Source organism: Girardinichthys multiradiatus, chromosome Y, assembly GCF_021462225.1.
Source record: "Girardinichthys multiradiatus isolate DD_20200921_A chromosome Y, DD_fGirMul_XY1, whole genome shotgun sequence".
NCBI classification, from domain to species: domain Eukaryota; kingdom Metazoa; phylum Chordata; class Actinopteri; order Cyprinodontiformes; family Goodeidae; genus Girardinichthys; species Girardinichthys multiradiatus.
The window spans coordinates 35,956,979-35,974,869 of NC_061818.1; the positions used below are offsets into that span (position 1 = coordinate 35,956,979).

General features: G+C 40.3%; 1 protein-coding gene and 1 pseudogene across 1 annotated transcript in view; one reads left to right on the plus strand and one right to left on the minus strand.

Moving 5' to 3' along the window:
* Window positions 1-17,891, plus strand: part of LOC124864880 (leucine-rich repeat-containing protein 4B-like) — a 153,437-nt gene that overhangs the window by 118,669 nt on the left and 16,877 nt on the right. The window lies entirely within an intron of this gene.
* LOC124864180 overlaps window positions 9,423-17,891 on the minus strand; it is a 55,572-nt pseudogene continuing 47,103 nt past the window's right edge.

The following is a 17,891-nucleotide window of genomic DNA, read 5'->3' on the forward strand; positions in this document are numbered from 1 at the left end:
CAGTTTCCCATCCATGGACTCTTAAATAAAGAAGAGATGCAGGTAAGATTTTCTCCTCTGTTGTGAATGCTATCTTTTAACGCACAGTTGAAGTTTAACCAAGGTATAGCACTACTATGGTAAAAGTACAGATATTCAACTGCTTCTCTGTAGTTTTATTCTGATTATCTGACAAATTGTCTTTGCTTATTGGAAATAAACAAACATCTGCTTTGCTGCTCCTAAGATGAAATATTTCTGATCACAATGGTTACATCTGCTGCGTGCTGCTGTGTCAGTTTACAGTGCGGTTTGATTATGGACCAGTGCTGTAATGCATCGGTCTATAATCAGATGTTGTAATGCAGTGTTTATTCCTGCTGTGCTGTCTACATGACTAGACTCTTCAAAATTCAGAAAAATGCTCTCAGGAGCCATAAGTGATCTCTGGCCATGTTTATGTGTAACTCAATTAAAGATGATGAGTTAGTTTCTTAAAACCATCTTATGATCTTAGTGTTTTTGCTGAAAGTTGGTAATTATTTTTAATTTATGTACACAGTTTTGTATCAGGGTTCCTACAACTTCTTCAAGGCAGAATTATAACAACATTTTTAGTCCTTTTTGGACCATTTTATTATTTATGATATAATAAAATATTTCTATAGCATTCATGTATTAAATGTTTAAGCTATAAAAAGACAGACTGTGATCATGAGGATGGATGGATGGATGGATGGATGGATGGATGGATGGATGGATGGATGGATGGATGGATGGATGGATGGATGGATGGATGGATGGATGGAGAGACTAAGGGATGAATGAATGATACAATAAATGATTGAACGGATGGATGGATGATAAGAGGTAGACAGATTGAAGGGTGATAGGATGAATTGATCAATACCTGGATGGATGATAGGATAAATGGATGAGCAGATCGATGGATGACAGGGTGAAGGGACAGACAGATGAATAGATGATAGGATGAACTGATGGTTGGATAATTGGACGAGGAGACGGAAAGAAATGATGTGTAACCTAAATGATTATTTATTTTTTTACTTGTTTATTTATTTTGCAAGTCAGAAAGAATTCATGTAATGCATGAACAACTGTGGTTTTTACGTGCTGTCCCTCTTTGTGGTCGTTTCCGGGACGTCTGACTAAAATCTGCACAGGTTTAGTTTTATTGGTTCTCCTAATAGGACCCTGCAAGGCAAGCAAAGATGAGACGGGTTAACCTACACTTGACCCAAAGCCTGTGAAGCTTGAATTTCATCAGCACAGTCTGTTTGATGAGAGTCTCTTCTGCTTTCTTCACCTCTGCTAGATATATCTTAGAGACCAATTTGTCCCACACACTGTGGACCTTTAAAAGAGAGAATGAGTAAAAATGAGTGAAGGTACTCTGAATTTTATGGGAAAGGGATAGAGAGCTTTTCTGGTGTGGTCCAAAATATAGCATAAATAGCATTTTTAAATGTGTTTGTCTGTTGTGAAGAAGCCAGTTATGAAACACTTGCAGCCATGAAGAAGTCATTTTGGAGAAGAAGAGCAGCTCTCTCCTTTAAGACCTCGATCCAGCCTGAGATACATGGAGCTCATTATATGGGTCATGGGCCCAGGGAAGGTTTGGGTTGTTCAAACAACAATCGTGATAACAGAACATAAGTCACACAGGCTTTCATTAGAGCATCCATATAAAACTAGAAAATGAATTCAGGAAATTCCTGCTGTAGTCTGGATGCATAGTAATGTACAAACGTCTTGAGTCAACTTTGTTATGTTATTTAGTATTTACTTTCTTTGATGTCAGACTTGCCTTGAGGTGGTTTAATTGAATACTTCTCCAGGCTTTCTAGAGAAGTATTCATCTTCATCAGTTTCTACAGATGAAGTTGAATACTTCATCTGTAAAAACAGGTAGTTCTTGTACCTGTCTATGGCAACATGTTGTGCATTGAGTGCTTAAAATATGAGGGATGTGGAGAAAAGACGTTATGGAGGCTTAAAGAACTACCTCCAGCAGAAGAACGTTAGTATTGGTGAGTCAAGTCATCTAAGAGTTGTATCTATAAAAACAAATAAGTAAAAAGAAAGAAAACTGAAGAGCTGAGACACTACCTGAGATATCCATCCTTTGGTTGATTATCTACTGTAGCCATTTTTTTATCCAGTAGCTCTGGGAATCTTCTTTGTGCTAAAATGCTACTTTCTGTCTCTAAAACGTTATTTTCTTTAGTATTTTCAATATATACAACTAATGAAATAGGAATGTCTTTAGCTGTGTCTCTTTTCTGGACAGAGCCATTGTTGAAGCTATTGCTGCCATTAACTTTGTGTATTCTCCTTTTGTTTGTTTCCCATGGAACGTCCACCTGGCTCAGCATTTCTGTGTTTAGCTGCATCTATTTTCTGAATGGAGCAGTTGATGTGCTGCTGTTTGCGTTTTGTTGTTGAATTAATTAATCCTGTGTTTAGCTGTGTCTCTTTCCTAAATGGAGCAATGGACAGAGCAATTGGGTATAAAAGTTGTTCTGCGTGCTTATTTTTCTTTCCCACGGAAATTCCTGGCCAAGAGCTTCACAGCTGCTGACAGTAAAACTGGTTTTGCTGGATCTTCTTTCTGTTAAAAAACATTTGTTCCTCTCCACAGTCCCCACATACTTGCTCGGTGATCCTCTGAATTTGATGCAGACGTAAACTACACTTATAAGTGAGAATCTACGTTACAGTGAGCGGGAAATGGCTCCTACATTCTCTCAAACTTCTTCTGTGTGCCAGGTTTATGCAAAGAAAGTTTTCCCATTTGTGTTACTGACATCTCTTTTAGGCAGTGTGGGGAAAAAAACAGGTTGTTTACCAGATGAGTTTCTTTGCCACCATCATCACCAGGCTGTATTGCAATTTGACTCAGCTGGACTACATTTAATTGGATCTAAATCTGACTATGTCATTGGGTTGTAAACTGGTTTGGTTTGAACTGAACATGGATCTATAAATGAATATAAATCGGATCTGTTTGCCATGTGTTGTGGATCAGAGCTATATAATAAGACTTTATTAAAATGAAACAAAATGGGTGCATATCTGCATACAACACAGAGTACTGGACTGAGACTGGGTGAAAAAGCAGTCAAAAAAAGTTTTAAAAGACTTCCAATAAAAGAGAACTACTAATGAAGAGCGCATTCAGAAAGATAAGCAAATCTAAAAAACAATTAGGGATGATTCAAGACTTCTTATTGTGCTGGACATTAAAGTAACGTTTAGGAGCACAGGTGAAAGGTCCTGGTCCAGTGTGTGTCTGTTTCTTTTAGTTCCTATACTGTAATTACTCAGATAGGACTCACAGCGAAGCTCTCTCCCTCCACTGCTCTCTCTTTCACTCCAAGTCTGTGATTTCATGTATAATTACTCGCATAATTATAGTTCCCTCCATCCTACTGTTTCAGGAGGTCTGTTTCTGTCTCACTTTGCTCACACATACACAACAGTACTCATCCCCTCATAAATCTACCTCCCCCCTCCGCCTGCTGCTGAGACTTGTCACTTCTCTTTGTCTCGTCGTCTCAGGCAGGCCTGTTCTAATATTGGAAAAACAGCAGAGCAGATACAGTGGTGGTTTACTCCTGCACTGCCATGCTTCCTTATTAATTATGCCGCCACACATCACAAACTTGACGAGCCTTAAGGTTTGCACGGGGAATGTGGGGAAAACAAAACAATCCATTATTTTTCTTTTTGTCGTCTTATTTCTGTAAGTGCTCTAAAGTTTGTGCACGCACACAGCAGCGCTGCGAACCCAAACCCTTCTCCTGTTTGTAAAGTTTCCAAAGGCTTGCGGATGATGCCAGAAGACACAATTAATGTGATTGCTTAGCAACTGAGTGGGACTTTTAAGGTGAGGAGAGCTGAAGCTGAATATTGAGGTTATGCGCTGTCTTTCTGCAGGATGTGTTTTTTTTCCCCAAACCCTCTATGCAAAGCAAGGCGCTGTGGATCCCCTGCGCCGCTTTCTTGTGTCAGTCAGCAGAGGAACACGCCACGCTGCGTCTCAGGTTAACTGACAAAAACGTTATGTCAACATCCTCACACACGTGAACATGAGTCGGAGTTCAGGTTTCAGACTTCGCTCTGCTCTGCGTATTTACTCTGCAACCAGTCATGGCCCAGTTCTAGGCATCTGGAGGATGTTTTTGCAGGATCTGGGCCTGGATGCACTGTAAGTGATGCTGTAATGTAAAGGAGGAAAGGCAGAGAGCTGTCCACTGTGTGGATCTCTTCGGGTTTTGAGTTTCAGGCTGGGCAAAGAGGTTTAGTCATGTCTAATTTCTTTATATTTTGACTTTCTTTTTAAAAGGTTTTTTTTAAATGCCTAGGATCTATAGCTCCCCAGGCTTCCTGAAGGTCTTTTAAAGTTTTTCATTGGACCTGAAGCCTGAACCATCATTTAAACTTTAACCTGAATTTTATCATTTAGCCTCAATTAACCTTTACTTTAACAAAAACAAAGCATATTTCTCAAAGCATTAGGGTTAGTCTCTCATAATAGTGTTGTTTCTGACATTCAACGTTTTGTTCCTGTATTTAGACCCAGCTGTTTTGTCCTGACTTGATTGTTTTATTATTTATTTTTATATCTACTTCTTCTGAATTTGTTGGGTTTTTTTTATTGCATGATCCTGTGTATATCTTTGATTTTAACCTCTTGATTGCACGGTTCCTAGCAGAGGGAGAAATGATCTCTCCCCTGAGAAGGGGACAGGTACTTCTAGCATAAGAGAACCAAGGGCCCGGCACCAGAACCAGCATCAGGACCAGGTCCAGAGAAGAGCCTGGAGGATGCTTGTACTCGTCGTCTTCCGCTTATCTGGGACCGGGTCGAGGGGGGCAGCAGACTCAGCAGAGACGCCCAGACGTCCCTCTCCCCAGACACCTCCTCCAGCTCCTCCGGGGGGAGCCCAAGGCGTTCCCAGGCCAGCCAAGAGACATAGTCCCTCCAGCATGTCCTGGGCCGTCCCCTGGGCGTCCTCCCGGTGGGACGTGCCTGGAACACCTCCCGAGGAAGGCGTCCAGGAGGCATCTAGTATAGATGCCCGAGCCACCTCAACTGGCTCCTCTCGGTATGGAGGAGCAGCAGCTCTACTCCGAGCCCCTCCCGGATGGCTGAGCTCCTCACCCTACTCTCTAAGGGAGTGCCCGGCCACCCTACGGAGGAAGCTCATTTCAGCCGCTTGTATCCGGGATCTCGTTCTTTCGGTCATGACCCAAAGTTCATGGCCATAAGTGAGGGTAGGAACGTAGACCGACCCGTAAGTCGAGAGCTTCGCTTTTCGGCTCAGCTCTCTCTTCACCACAACGGACCGGCACAGTGCCCCCATTACTGCGGCAGCCGCACCGATCCGTCTGTCGATCTCCTGCTCCATTCTTCCCTCACTCGTGAACAAGACCCCGAGATACTTAAACTCCTCCACTTGAGGCAGGAACTCCCCTCCAATCTGAAGAGGACAAGCCACCCTTTTCCAGTCGAGAACCATGGCCTCGGACTTGGAGGAGCTGATCTTCATCCCAGCCGTTTTACACTCAGCTGCGAACCGCCCCAGCGCATGCTGTAGGTCTTGACTAGAGGGGGCCAGCAGGACCACGTCATCTGCAAAATGGAGAGATTAAATCCACTGGTCCCCAAACCAGACCCCCTCCGGCCCTTGGCTGCATCTAGAAATCTTGTCCATAAAAGTTATGAACAGGACCGCTGACAAAGGGCAGCCCTGCCGGAGTCCAACATGCACCGGAAACAGGTCCGACTTAATGCCGGCAATGCGGACCAAACTCCTGCTCCGCTTGTACAGGGACCAGATGGCCCCTAATAAAGGGCCCCCGATTCCATACCCCTGTAGCAACCCCCCACAAGGGCATCACGAAGGAGAACGCCAGGTCAAGACTCGCCGGAGAGCACCTGGTGGCCGGGTTGCTCCTCGCGGGACCCGGCCTTGCCAAGCCCAAACGAGAGATGCAAGGCCATCCCCCAGTAGGCCCACCACCTGCAGGGGGAACCGTGAGGGACCGGTGTAAAGAGGATTGGCTGGCCTGGAGGATGCACTGGAAGTAATTTAGCAGGGAGAGGACGTCCAGCAGCAGAAAGACAGCAGGAATGGACCTCATAAACGGGGAAGAGTCTGGTACTGCTTTCCAGTTGATACCCACAAATTTTAATCCGGTTTTTAGTTAATTTATTTTTCTTGATTCGGTTTTTGCTTCATCTTAGCTTCTGGATTTGTCGATTTTCTTAACCTATTTATTATATTAATGTTTTAACCGTTTTTAAACACAATCTATGTCTTCCTTGATTTCCAGTTTTGTCCTGCTTAAAAAGTCATGAGACTTATTTGATTTTGATCAGAGGAAATAATATTATTGTTTTCACTCCAGTGTCTGAACATTTTCAGAGAAATGTTTAATTTTTTATAATTTATGTTCCTAAACCTACACATAAACCACATAAAATGTGATCTTTGGCCGCTTTGTTACAAGTAGCCTGTTACAAAGACACAACATGCTCCAATGCTCTGTCTGGATCCATGAAAAATAGGATCTAAGTCATCGGATTTGGAAAATGTACCCTGCTCACAAATTTGCTGACACTCTTGGCACTTACAGCTGCTGTGCTAACAATAATGTGGGAGTTATATTTCCAGTTAGAAATCATTGCCAAGGTGAGGCGGTATCTCCCCAATGTCTCATCTACTGCAGCGCTCTCTATGCTGGTCAAGATCAATCCTCTCTGTATCTATAGAGCCCTTGCACTAAATCTCCTCAGCTTTGCCTTCTCTCTGCTGACTGAATGTATTTTAAGTTTTTTTTCTCCTTTTTAATTTTTTAAACACAAAACAAAAGATGTTCTCAACTTGCACACACCAGTGAGAGTGTTACGGTCAACCATCCGGTTTCTCTTCTTCCATGATCCAAATAAAAACAACGCCTCTCCATATGAACAAACACCACAGAGTCTACCAAACATTTAAATCTCTGCTTGAGGCGCGTCTCTTTTTTCTGACTTTTTATTGAAGCAGAGTGTAGAACCTACAATGTTCTTCGTTTTCTTTGACCACACTGCAAAGATGCTAAAAAGAAATTTGAAATGAAATCCACTTCTTGTGCTGAAAATTTTAGAAAAATCCAACCTTTGATTTAATTACATTGAGGGGAAAACTGCTTCCAATAAAGTCTCAGATGCCATATTTTTACGTTTTTAAGCTGACCAAAGTGTTTAGCCGCATCTAATTAGTAAACCACGACTTTATGTTCCCCTGGGGCATAAATAAATAGGATGCTTCTATTAGCCACTCTTCAAAATGGGAAATACAGGAAAAAGTAGCATTCACAGATGAATGTTGGTCTTTATAATTCAGGAAATTGTTCAATGAAAATACAATTGTTAGCTGCATAAATGTGCCCATGTCTGGAGTCAGAACTGTGTCAAATCTGACTAAAACATGATCCGAGTTTATTTAGCCACCTCACAACGTAAGCATGGTGGACATTTAGGTAAAAACAATCTTTATGACTTACTGAAGCAAAGGTCTGCATCTGGGTGGTCACCAAGCCTCCATAACAACCAGCAGATGCTATTTACAAGCCAACTGGTTCTGTCCTAACATCACAAACATATAGAGTTGGCTGAACACTACCTGGACAGGAACTATACGCTTTGGTCAGAAGAGGTCAAGACTGAGCTACTCAGCAATAAATACTCAAATCAGGCTGTAAATCAAAGGATAAATATGTTGAGTGGCTCCTCAAGCCCACTGTTAAGTACGGTGGAGGCTCTGTGGTGATGTGGGCCTGTTCCATCTCTTCCAAAGGCCCTGGGATTCTGGCTGGACTGCATGGTATATATAATAATAATCTTGTTAATGTGCGCTGTGCTGAAGAGAACAGACCAAAAAAGAAAACCCAGAACTGTGGAGGATCCAGAAAACTGTGCAGAGGTCTGTCTTTGTATGTTAATTTGTCTCAGAGATTAAAGGTCAGAGCTGCACTGATAGCATTCTGGTTGCTAGTCGGATAACAACTACAACTTCCACCATATTCTGAATGCGAGCAGCTATATTGGATACTGAACCTGGGCCCAACTTTCCAGTCAGGATTCAGACTTTCATTCCTGCTGGTTTTCTGGAGAGTCCTATTTGCTGAACAGGGTTGTACAAAACATTACATGACGGCAGCGGTGATGCTGGTAATTCTCTAAAACAAATTAAGATTTTATTATTTATTAATGAAATAATTTGTTAGTGTGGAGACAGAATACATGTACTTGAATTAAAAGTTGGACTTTTCTAAATTTGGCTGCTTCTGATTTTCCTGCTGTCAGAAAAGATGAATTATTTTAAGGCTTTTTTAAGAAGCTGGTGTTTGTTTAAAGACACCCTATCTATCCATATATATTAGCTGAAAACTTGGGATCTATGATGCCTCTCTCTGTTCGGGTCTTTCCTGAAGCCTGGTACAATTTTTCTTTCCGCTTTCTGCATTTTCTTCAACACAAACGACAACATTTTGCTATGATCAGGTACAAGGATTAGCAATGAAGTTGAAAAGCAGCCAAAGTCCAAAGTAAAACTATTGCTCAGGACCACTGTATGCATTTCAAGGCAGTCTCATGCACACATGAGGACACAGACCCTTTTGTTGGTCAGTTGTGGTCTAGGTCTCTGTGTTCTTACCCCCTCTGCTGGAGAGACAATGACCTCAAGGTCTGTCACAGTTGCAGTTATTAAGCAACATTTGATCATCGCACGAATCTCCTTCAGTCAGAAAGTTCAGGTATGAGAAAGCAAGCGTGCCCACAGAGCCCAGAACCACTAGGGATGCCGGTTCGGCCTGCAGCACCTCGGCGAGGCTTTAATTTGGTGTCTCCCAGCAGAGACGGTGCTGTGTTTGTTTTGCGGGTGTGTAAATTATTCGTTTGCTCAGTAATGACGTGGGAAAGCTAATTAGAGCAGTGTTGATGGGTGCATTAATTAGTCTCTAGCGTGCGTTGCTAATGAGACCCTGATTTGGAGTGCGTGTTTGTGTTTGCACGAGTGTAAGTCATGTATCTGTAAAGGCCTTGCACTATAGGTCATGCCACGAGGAATGCATTATCAAAGCATGTGGGAAAATGTGTGTTTAAATGATGGATGCAGCAGGGCCATATCTGTGTATAGGAGCCTCTTAAAGCCCTGTTATTCCAGCATGTCTTCCATGCCTGGCTGAGTATTGATCCCTCCACTGAACCATCACACACTCCAGAAGCAGAAGAGCATAGAGGGGGTCAGTCACACTGTGCTGGTTTTGGTTCTACAGCTGGATCACTACCATAAATTCATCCCGAGTCGTAAAAACATCCAGGACACACACGGACACAGCGAAAAAATAGACGACACAGGCAGTGGTAATGGATGAGGAGCTGTTTTATAAGTGTGTTCAGTGACAGGTCCACTTCACAGAGAAGAAGGCTCTGCCTGTGTGTGGTCACAGCAGGGGAGTCATGTTACAGAGCAGCAGCGGGGATGGGAGAAGGTGGCGGCTTGCTGGAGGAGTTTATGGCACATTACTGATTGGTCATAGCAGAAGTGAGGCATATGAGAAGTGTTTTGGGGGTTTGGTTTTAGAGCCTCACCACTGATCTATTCTGATCATATTTATTCATGACTATCCTGTTATATAGAATCCATTTACTTTTTCTGTTGGGCTGTTTTAGTCTCTGGTGCTTCATGCTGCAGCTCATTTCTTCATCTCTTCTGCCTTCTCCTGAAAAACTGCAGAGATAAAAACCATCAAATCAGAAAAAGTATTCATGCCCTTTTAGCTTTTTCTCACCATGTCATCTTACAAGCAAACATAGAAGCATACAGACCAAACACCAATGTATTAATAAGCCAGTGGTCTGCAACCTGCAGCTCCAGAGACACACGGGGCCCTTACCAATGACATTATGAATGTCAGGGTCAGGTGCATATGCTTTGATGCATAAATGAGGATATTTTATTTTATAATCGCCTCATTCTCTGTTGGATTCAAAGCTACGACCTCTAATAATGAACCTACGTCACATTTTTCCTTTAATGTTTGCAACATTTAGTTGTTAAATTAAACAAAGTTTACAGAAACTAAGTGTTTTAGTCTTTAAAAAATACAAGATGGAGTGAGGCAGAATTAGAGTTGGCAGGTAAGAAAACCAGGAATGGGTATTGGAGTAAAGCCTCTGTACAAAATGAGGAATTTGGACAAGAGGATAAGAAATAAGAAGCGTCAGGGTGGAAAACTGTCTCCAGCAGTAAATCAGTATCTGAAAGTAATCACTTTAAGGAGATTCTCTGAAGGAGAGCTAACAGAAGTCAGACTGGATCCCCTTAAAGAAAGGATTTTTAATAAAATTCTTAATTTTGTTTTTATTTAATAAATGAACGCGATTTTAAGAAAGAGTGATTTTAGCAGTTCTTTTGAATGTTGCATAGAAAATCTACAACAAAAGGGCAGCAATGGTGCAAGGCCTTTAAAATTAATTTAATGGTTTTAGCTTCAAATTGTGCTTTATATTTTTTAAGGGGGCTACCTATCTCTCTATAAAAACTGTATTTTTCCTTTGTAAAAGTTAGATGATTATTTTTTTCTAAAATCTAAAAATAGAAATACATTCTAGTTTAATTTCATTACCTTTTAAATTTTATCTTCTTTGTACCTCTACAATAATTTTATTTTGTAGCAGCGGTTTTAGTTTTTAGAGTTTTGAAGTGGGGATCCCTGTGATCCACAGACACTAAGAAGTGATTAATTGACACATGATTTTAAAATGTTTTTACAACTAAAAATCTGAAAAGTGTGGTGTGCATTTGTTTTCTGCCACCCTAAATTTAAACCTATCTTTCACTGCATTTTGTAGCTGCAAGTCCATCACACACCTGGAGGCAAAATGTTTGCCTGTTCTTTGCAAAACAGCTTAACATCCATGAGATTGGATGGAGAGCCAATTTTTGACAGATATTATCAATTTGATTTAGGTCTGGACTTTGACTGGGCCATTCAAACACTTTGATCTAAACCATTGCAGCTCTGGCTGTATGTTTAGGATTGTTGTCCTCTTGGAAGGTGAAACTCAGGTCCAGTTTTATTGGAGCATCTAACGGGTTTTCTTCTCTGACCAGCTGCCCTGTGCCTGCTAAAGAGCCCCTCAGCATGATGCTGCCACTACCATGTCTGACCATTTTACAAAACAGCTGTATTAAATAAATCATACACACATTAACTCTGTTTACTAATTAGATACATTCTACATATAAATGGTTGCATTGAATATTATTTAAGGGTATTTCCTTAAACAAACCTCACAAATGTTCACTACTTTGTGTTGGTCTCTCACATAAACCCCCAATAAAACACAATGGAGTTTGTGGTTTAATTGGTATGAATACCCACTGTGCAAAAGTTCTAAGCCACCCCTGGTTTTATCCAGTTTTACTTCCAAGAAATCAGATTTTCTTGTATTTTAACACATCTTGAAAATATGCTGTTATGGTCCAAAACAGCCAAAGTTCAAATGAAAATTTTACCTTCAAAAAACTCAAAAAACAACTAATTGATACGATTTTAAATATTGAATCTGGTAATGAATGAATGAGCTAGTTATCTGCTTGTTTGATTGGCTCAAAGCGTTGATCAACAGGTCAAATATGGAAAATCTGATATTTTTTCATGTCCATGTCATGTTTTAAAACTAAAAGCTTCTACTTTCTTCCAACCCCAAATGCATCAACAAATAACACAATGTTGTTTGTTTTAAGCTTAGTGAAAATCTCAGAAGGGTCAGGTGCATATGCTTTGATGCATAAATGAGGATATTTTATTTTATAATCGCCTCATTCTCTGTTGGATTCAAAGCTACGACCTCTAATAATGAACCTACATCACATTTTTCCTTTAATGTTTGCAACATTTAGTTGTTAAACAAAGTTTACAGAAACTAAGTGTTTTAGTCTTTAAAAAATACAAGATGGAGTTAGGCAGAATTAGAGTTGGCAGGTAAGAAAACCAGGAATGGGTATTGGAGTAAAGCCTCTGTACAAAATGAGGAATTTGGACAAGAGGATAAGAAATAAGAAGCGTCAGGGTGGAAAACTGTCTCCAGCAGTAAATCAGTATCTGAAAGTAATCACTTTAAGGAGATTCTCTGAAGGAGAGCTAACAGAAGTCAGACTGGATCCCCTTAAAGAAAGGATTTTTAATAAAATTCTTAATTTTGTTTTTATTTAATAAATGAACGAGACAGTAAAAAAGAGTGATTACGTCAGCCAAGCTGCCTTCCTGGAAGATCTGGGGATATTTGTAAGACAGTGCAGGCTGTCAGCTCGAGCTGCTTCATCCATGATCTACCACACCCACACAGAACATACCTAACACATACAAAACATCCTAGGCTGCAAAGCGGCATGCCTCACTTTGCATATCTGAGCTTCTGCTGCCTGCTTCTTTTCAGCCATTCCACCCGTGGGCTCCAAGGTCGGAGATATTCTCACTCTATGAATATGTTGAGCAGCATGTTAATGCAGCGATGGCATCAGAGCTTGGAAGTTAAACTCAAACCATATTCTTTAAAGAATATATATTCATTCATGTGGGGGAACATTTTTTTCTAGATTTAAGAAAATTGTTTCTCCAGTTAAGAGCAGGATTCCTTATCTTCCATCTCAAACTGTAATCCTTGCCCTAAAAACTTTCTCTCTCTTAAAAAAGACCTGCTTGCTTTCTCAAATTTGCTCATATTTCCCTCGAAACAATGTTTTTGCTCTCAGATTTAATGCTGCTTGTGCCAAACTGGTCTCTTCCCTCTCTTTTCCCTCAAACGTCTTCCTTCTGCTAGTGTATAGACAGAACACATCTTAGGGGCACAGGTAGCAGCATTGACATTTTCAAAGTAAAAAACAATATTTGTTGCATTTAAAAGCAATAAGCATCTCTCCTGCACCCAGCTGCAGTAAAAGTAACGATGTTACTGCAGCTGTGGTCCAATACGTCCAGTCTCTTGAACCACAAGACTAATTTTTCTAATCTGTTGTAGCCCATGTTTTGTGAATTGTGAATTGTTGCCCCAGTTTCCTGCTCCTAGCTGACAGGAGTGGCACCTGTTGTGGTTTTCTGCTGCTGTAGCCCATCTGCTCTACGTCTCCATGTATAAATGCACTGAGTTGCTGCCATTTGATTGGCTGATGTGCTATTTGTGTATATCAGAGTTGCAAAGGTCAGGCCACAAACATTTTTAACAATCCCCCAAATAATCTGTGGCAGCCTGTCTCTAGCTGGGGATCAAATGAAATATGCAACAGTATCGGATGCATGAGAGGGTGATGCTGCAGCGCATTTTCTTACGCCATTGAAATGCAACACAGATATACAATACAGTGAAGGAGGTATAAACTCAAAACAACATGCATCAAAGAAACAAGCTATTTACTGATGCATTAGGGTTGCAAACGTCTGGGAATTTTTCAAGGTTTGAAACTTTACATGGTAATTACCAGGAATTTATAGGAATAAACAGGAATTATCCTGGAATTTAAAATACTGAAGGCTGGCTTGTAACTGGGATTATAAATATAGTTCAGGAAAATTATTTTGGAATAATCTTCACTCAAACAAGCAGATTTCTTGCAAATGAACTTGAGTGCTTACTGCAGGGTTATTGAGGCCACAACCCTTAGACACTCTGAGCCTTCCTCCATCACCTGCGCATATGATTTCGAGAACCCTGTGATATTGAGGCCACATTTCTCATGGAGGCTGTTAACGAGGTCCACTGCCTGGACGGCTTTGGTAAAAATGTAGAAGCTGGGTTTGAGACGTTTGAGGGAGGATAAAATTTGAGGGAGGATAAAATTTGATTTCCATGTTGAATTTGACTTTTTCAGAGGGTTCTTGTGCTGTCTTCATTTAATCTTCTGTAGGGTACCGTATAAAATATATATAGTGAATTGGGTGTGTTGTTTCCATGACTTCTTAAATGGTTTGGGTTGGGGGATGAGTAATATTTTACTCAACACTCGTGAACGAATTGATTGTTCAAAAACAATTAAACAATTCTACATCTTTTGAAATTTAATGTGTTTTAGTTTTATTATTTTGCGCCGATCTCTGCGTGTCACAAAAGAATATGTCTATATTTATGTTTAGATACTACCCAGTGTTTTCAAATTACCTCCAAATTAGTATAAATTTCCATAATTTCCATTGAAAGCTAAATAGGAAAAAACAGGCAACACCAGAGGGTCCCAATATTAAGGTCTACTGAAATCTTGTCAGATTTGTAGTTAAACTGCTGTAAAAAGGTTATTTCTGCACAGAGATCATGATTTAAAAGAAAAGGGAAACACAAAAGTGTGTCAACAAGGGCTGTATTTCTATTTGAATCAGTCCATGATTTGTTTGGTAGAGGGTAAGCAAAACCAAAACTTCATCAGAACAGAAAGCGCCCCTTGTTATCAAACCTGTTTCCCAAGCTTGTTTAAGCAGTCTCTGCTGTGAAATGGGTCTGTGACGGGCCTGAGCCCGTTCAACTGGACTTAAACAACCAGCTTGTGATTTTGTCTGGGAACACGGACATTGTTCTGTTATGGAAATAGTGATAAACTAAACAAGTTTTAATATGACTGAAATCTGCTTTATAAATCTGATCTGACTGTTACCCGTATGACAATGTGTGTTTCCTGCAAAGACCTGAGATAAAAAGCTGTCAAAGTCCAAAGAAAAACTCCCTTAGCCCTTCAGAAAGCCTAATAGAACTGCTAATTAAAACAAAGCCTGGCTGCGTGGAAGCAAAATATAAAGAAATTAGGCCTAGCTGAATTTGTCTTATAAATATTTCAAAGGGAAGTCCGCACCTCGAACCTCCAGCTTGCAATCCACCTCGTCAACCCCCAGCTCGTTGATGGCCCTGCAGGAGTATCGGCCCCCGTCGAACAGGCTTGTCTTGCGGATGTTCAGAGTCAACACCCCCTGGTTGTTCTGCATCAGGAACTTGGGGTCACCTTTGATGGTTATATTGTTCTTCATCCAGATGATCTTTGGCTGGGGTACGGTGTGTCAGGACAGGAGTGGAGTGGAAGGTTGGAGGCGGAGGCAGTGATTTAACAGAGGAGGGGAGCAGGGGGAGAATGTGAAATTAGGTCAACATTTGTGGTTCTGACAAATTTCTGCTGATTTTAAAGGAACCAAAATGATCTTTCTGCTCTGCTTCTTGTTCAGGCTTCTGACATAAAAATACACTCAAAACCTTTTTATTGTCCTGCTCTTACTGTCTCACACACAAAACACATAAAGTTATAATTAATATTTATTTTTTAATTGCTTGCTCATCTGTTCTATTTTTTGTAAAGCTAAGGTTTTAATAATCATCCAGATATATTCTTCTTATTTTTTGAATTATTAAAACATATTTTAATTTTCCTATCTGTTATACAGTATGTATGTGATTTTTATAAGAAGCTGAGATTTTATTTAAATCAGAGTAAATATTTATTGAAATTAGTCAAATCTTAGATTAATTATTGTTTAAGATTCTATAAGATAAATATATGATCAAATAAGTCTTGATTCTTGCTTAAACTGAGCCAAACTGGAAAGTGTATGTCCTAACTGGGATGGGAGTAAGACTTATGAGTGACCTACTGTACTCGCTTTTAATTGCTTTTGCATCATTTAACCTTGGATAGATTAACAGAGGGAAGCCCAGATCATAATATGGCCACCACAACAATCTGTGGTGGAATGAGAGCCTCATTTCAGCCACCAGTTCTCAACGGTGTTTGTAACACAGTCTGTAACACATTACATCTGGCAAATGCTTCATGTCATAACTTCTGCTAATCTCAGTTTCAGTTTGCCATCAGTGTCTTATGTTTCTGTGCACAGACGTTTGCAGGGATTTGTTCACCTGTTTTGTTAATGATAGCGGTGTTCTTGCTGTAGCCGGGATCGTCGCTGAGGCCACAGATGTTTTCGCTGAACACTCGGAAGGAGTACTCGTTCCCCATGACCAGGTCGGACACGGTGCAGCTGGGCCTGCGGTTGTGCTCATAGACTGTGAACCACTCCTAGGACAGAGAGACGAAGAAGCAGCTCATAGACGCTCATTCCTAAAGTTTGGCCTATAAAGTTCTATATCAGCAGCACCTACTTGTAATTTCAAAGATTCAAGAAAGCTTCACAGTTTTTGGAGGACTTTAGATCAACTATTGCTTCAATTTATTTCTGCACAACTGACAAAACACAGTATCAAAATCAGTTTGAGGTCTGGACTTTAACTAGGCCATTGCAGCACCTAGATTCTTGTCTTAGCCATTTTGTTGCAGATTTGCTGCTGTGTTTGGGATCATTGTCCTGTTGAAGACCAAGTTTGTACCAAGCTGTCAGAGAGATGTCCACACATTTGACGCTGGAACACTGTAGGGTAGGAAGGAGTTCGTGGCTGACTCAGTGAGTGCAAGGTGCCCGAACAAGCCCGCATCATCAACTATCCATCACCGTACTCAACAGGTGGTAAGAAGTCTTTGTGCTGTGTTTGGCTTTCTCTAAGGATGGTGCTGTGCATTATGGTCACACATCTCTACCTTGATCTCATCTGTACAACGGACATTGTTCTGGAAGTCTTGTGGTTAATTCAAACACAACTTTGCAAACCTTTGCTAAGTTGTGGTGCTGTAGTTTTAAAGAGATGAGGCCTTTATCTTAGGCATTTTCCAAAATGATGCATTATTATGTTATTTTTTAAAATATTTAACCTGCTAAGGCCTGTAGAGATGGAGCTCTATGGTTTTGCGTAGTTCCTCAGAGCATTTCACTGTTTGATTCATCAATTTATTGAATTTCAGCTTATAATACTGAACAAATCTATACAGATATTGAATTTAGAAGCAATTACATGAAAAGCATGAGCAGAAGGGTTAGCTTATTACGCCTACACCGTCTGACTTTATTATGAACTGTTTTCCATTTTTAAATAATCTTTTTCACAGAATAATGTTGAAAAATAGTGTGGAAATGATCTTATAACCCTTCCCACAGTGATGGGCAGCAACAATTTCCTCTCTAAAGGCATTGCTGATGTCTTTCCATCTTGGCATTGTGTTAATACATACCAGCATGCTCCAAAGCTGCAAACTGCCAAATCTAATGATGTTATAGAGATGCTCACATTGGTAGTGATCAGCTAATCAATGCTTTTGACAAAGGCTGCCAATTTTATTCCATGACTGTTAGTTCTTCAGGTCCACTTAGGTGTAGATTTAGACAACATATGAGGACCCTGACTCTATGTTATGACTGTAAGAAATGTAAAAATTACCAAGTTTGCATAGCAAAACAAAAACAACAATGCGACTCCTAACAGTTCAGGCCAGCATGGTGCTAACACGAACCCTCAGAGTGAAACGAAGCATTGGAAAGCAGAAAACTAAAGTCCATGAGATGAAAAGCAGAATGAGTCTCTGCAGAAGCTTAGATGGCTGCTTAATTGGGTAATAACTCTTTGTGGGTTTAATATCTTTAGTGTTACATGTAGTCATTTAAATTACAGTTTAATATGTATCAATTACAGTCCTTTAATCAAAATGAAAATATTACAATCTGCTGCAGAACAAAGCTGCAGCTAAAATCTAGAAAGTAGTTGTATTTCCTTTTTAATGGTTCATGGTTAGCAATAAAGGCACTCTGGCATTTTCAACACTAACCATTTCAAGTAATGTGTTGTAAAAATAAATTAAGATGCACTTGAAACATTTTAACAGATTTGATTTAGACACTATTATCAGCTTGAGTGTCCAGGAAAAAATTATTGGTATGAAATAGTCCCTCCACATGCACTTGGGCCTGTG